Here is a 4,070-nt window from a genome sequence, read left to right as displayed (position 1 = left end):
ATGATTGAGGTACACTGATCAATCTCAGGCATAGTGCAACATATGAAGAGCAGTATCAAGTACTGAGATCCACTGACCAGTTCAAAAATCCAAAGTGAAGTACCATGATTTTTGGGACAATTCCCAAGAGAATTAAAAAATATATAATCTTTCCATAATTTTTGAAAACTTATGAATTTTTCAAAATTTATGAATTTTTCAAAATTTATGAATTTTTCAAAATTTTATGAATTTTTCAAATTTTTATGAATTTTTCAAATTTTTATGAATTTTTCAAAAATTATGAATTTTTCAAAAATTATGAATTTTTCAAAAATTATGAATTTTTCAAAAATTATGAATTTTTCAAAATTATGAATTTTTCAAAATTTATGAATTTTTCAGAATTTATGAATTTTTCAAAATTTATGAATTTTTCAAAATCTATGAATTTTTTAAAATTTTATGGATTTTTCAAAATTTATGAGTCTTTATAAGTTTATGACTTTCATATTTCATAATTTTATGTTTTTCATATTTCATAATTTACGATTTTTCATATTTCATAATTTTATGATTTTTCATATTTCATAATTTTATGATTTTTCATATTTCGTAATGTTGTCAGTTTGTAGTTTTACATATTTTATGAATTTCTAATGTTTCATAAAGTTATGAAATTATTAATTTTCCAAATATTATTAATTTTGAAATTTCCATAATTTTATGAAATCTTTTCATTTTTTTCAGAATTGCATTAAAGTATTAATTTGTCATTGTTGTCTCTGTTGTGTTTTAATGTTTGTTATGTTGAGCGTCTAAGTTGAGGTTGTTGTTGAACAATGTTCTATTAAGTTGCAGTTTAACTTTACTTTGTTTCCAGCGCTGGATTGTTTTATGACTAATCAAAATTTCAGGACACGTCTTCAGTAGTGGACCCCAGGATCATCGGATGTTTCGGCCATTTCTCACTAGACACCCTCACCCGAGGGAGGCCCCACGGAGACTGATCATTTCCCCGCGTGTGTCCTGTAGCCAATTGGAAGGTTTTTTGTGAAGTGATTTTGAAGGTTTTGAGTTTTTCATTTGAAATTGAGTTACCACATATTGAGAATTGTTGTTGGTTTGAGTGATTTGATTTAACCATACTTTTCAAAGAAAGTTAATAAGAATAACCAATATTGAGTTATTGACACTTCTCTGCTTTGTGTTAAGTCATTTATGACAGTTTCTGATGATTTGAGTAGAAGAGAAATTCTGTTTAAAACCAAAAGTGATGATAAAACCTGTATCATAAAAAACTGTGCGAATGATGAATGAGCCAAAAGAGGAATCAAGGAAGGAGTACTACAAAGATTATTAAGGTATGCTTCTAAGGTCCAGATGCATCCACGGTCTAGTCACCTATGATGGACTAGAGGATGAGAAATTTGGAGAGTTTGAGCAAATTTGAAGGAGTCCAATTGTTCAGTTGGGAATTCAGATTGAGCGTGTGTGGTGCAAGATGTGCTGTAGCGTGAGCGAGGCTAAACCTCATAGAAGACTGGACCACATTTAAGGTCCTGACGCCCTGGACCACCACACCCGTCGTGCTGTCCTAGAGTCGGACCACGGGGGGCTGCATACTTACCCCCTGACCCACACAAACCAATCGTTAACACCGCAAGGTATCCATGGTCAGGTCGATCAGGGCTGAAGACTATGTAATGCTCCACAGGAATTTGCTGGAAGGCCTGGTAAGTGAAGCTGGACTAAGCTAAGCTAAGTAAACCATAACACCCCAAGAGTCCCCCCAGAAACAGCAAGGACCAGCCACGTCAGAGCGGTGCCTTCCAAGCCGCACTAGGAAGGAGAACCAAGGCCAGCCGCCACAGAGGGCTGCCTCCTTGGACTCCAGGACCCCCAGGGAAGCTAATAAGGAGTCCCCAGGGCCAACTAGTACTATCCCCGACTGATCGGGGCGTTCCTAGTCAACCCCAGGGCAGAGGAACCAGGGATAACAGCCACTAGACTACCCAGACCAATGGCCTGGGCAGCCTGCGCTGCCCCCCCAGTATCCCCAACTCCCCATGCTACACTAATTAAAGTCTATGCCCATTAATGTCCCGTACTCTTGATGGTCCGTACACCGCTCACCCCTCAAGAGTACTCTAAAAAAATCTATATCTAATACTCACCACAAAAGTGTGCAGCTGTGCAGAGTCTGGAGTAAAAACAGCAGAAGCAGCAGAAGCAGCAGCAGGGACCAGCAGTGAGCAGCAGTGACCAGCAGGGAGCAGCAGAGAGCAGCAGGGACCAGCAGTGTGCAGCAGTGACCAGCAGGGAGCAGCAGAGAGCAGCAGGGACCAGCAGTGAGCAGCAGTGACCAGCAGGGAGCAGCAGAGAGCAGAAGGGACCAGCAGTGAGCCGCAGTGACCAGCAGGGAGCAGCAGAGAGCAGCAGGGAGCCGGATTAAGTTTAACAAGGGGTGTGGCTCTGACTCACAGTGGAGTGTGCCTGCCCAAGGAGGTGTGGCTAAGGTGAGCTGTGTGAAGGCAGCTCACTCTCTGGACCTGTCCCCTGTATCAGGGTGCAGATTTTCACAGTATTTTACCCAACATGCACTAGTAGTGACATCACAGGAAGTGGTTTTATTTGCCCCAGTAGTACTTAAATTTGAACTTAGATTAGAACCAGCAATGATTATAGTAGTGTAACTTAATAAAGAGTCATGAGTATGAGAGCTTTAGTATTGTTTCAGCAACTAGGTACAGTTTGTATAAAAACAAGCATCGACATGTGTGTGAAATCTTACTGGAAGAGCTGTTATCAGCCAACTGCTATGATCAGCCTCCATTTTGTTTTTCAGAGTTAGCTCATATTAGTTCTAAAACGATCTAAATAAAGCAAGATTAACCCAATGTCACCAGGTGGTAATATGTTTGTTAGTTGTAATACTTATAAACCAAAACCATCATGCAGTTTTGTCCCACAAAAAGTGTTTTGAAAGAGTTTTATGAGTATCTGAAGATCACTTCCTGTAGGCCCAAAGCAGGCCAGAATTAGCATCAGCTACCATGTATGCTAGTTTAGAGAAACGATCTATATTGTTGTGATTTGTATGATATATCATGATGTGTGTACCATTGTGTTAGTTCCAGTGCACATAAATGTATTCTTATATAATGTTGGCAAGTCGTGAAAGTGTTCATGACCATTTTAAAAGTATGTGAAGATTATTGTTGACAAGTCAGGGTCAGTGAGTTATATGCAATGCCTCAGTCAGCTTAAAACCAAGTGATTTGTGCTAAGAATAAGTAGGTAACCCTTGAAACACAGTTTGTATAACATGTGTAGTGAATTCCCCACCAAATTATACAATAATAAGTAGTGATAAAGTACAAGTGAAGCAGAGTCTGGATGGGAGCCGACCCCCACCTAATAGGCTGCGGTGTCTGCTCGCCCCCCCTCCCTCTCAGAGAGGAGGGAAGATAGGAGAGAGTGTGTGTGTGTGGTGAAAGATTATGCAAATTGAGAAAGTACAGAGGACAAGGGGAGCAGAGTCAGGGTGGGAAGTCACAACTATGACGAGAGCCCACCCCCGCCAGACTAGGCTGTGGTCTCTGCTCACCTCTACTCCCTCCCCGAGAGGAGGGAAGAGAGGAGAGAGAAATGAAAGAAGAAGAAGAAGAAGTTAAAGAAGCTGCAGAAGTAAGACTGCCATTTTGAATAATGTTACTATTATATTCCGAATTAAATGGAAAGTAACAAAGTTAATTATGGAATTTGTAGTAAGTAATAACAAGGAAGTTATAAGATGCATAAAGATGTTTAAGTAATTTCTACGCATGTAGTTAAAACGTATTCCCCCATCAAGTAACGTAATGTGGTGATTTAGTCGAATTTCCAAACAAATATGTAGTTTTAAGAAGGATAGCCAAGAGAATCTGAGTACGGCTTGGTTCTGTGACTGAGTGGAAATTGTGTTTCCTCTTATTCTATAGCATGCACTCATCATTTTCTCCTGTGTGAGTTATCCAGCATTTATTAAAAATTTTTTTGCAATTGAAACAGGCAAAAGGTGAAATAAGTAAATAAGTGAAATAAGTAAA

At 39.1% G+C, this 4,070-nt stretch overlaps 1 protein-coding gene across 1 annotated transcript in view; it reads right to left on the bottom strand.

Annotated features, from left to right (window-relative positions):
• flr (fleer) overlaps positions 1–2,289 on the bottom strand; it is a 13,330-nt gene extending 11,041 nt beyond the window's left edge. The window contains exon 1 of the mRNA XM_034712321.1: positions 2,157–2,289. The gene's annotated coding sequence lies outside the window, so the exon portion shown is untranslated. The remainder of the gene's footprint in view (positions 1–2,156) is intronic.
• Positions 2,290–4,070: the final 1,781 nt, after the last annotated feature.

This window comes from Notolabrus celidotus, chromosome 20 (genome assembly GCF_009762535.1).
Source record: "Notolabrus celidotus isolate fNotCel1 chromosome 20, fNotCel1.pri, whole genome shotgun sequence".
NCBI classification, from domain to species: Eukaryota; Metazoa; Chordata; class Actinopteri; order Labriformes; family Labridae; genus Notolabrus; species Notolabrus celidotus.
The sequence above is the reverse complement of the archived record's forward strand: the minus strand, read 5'-3'. Positions and strand labels throughout refer to the sequence as shown.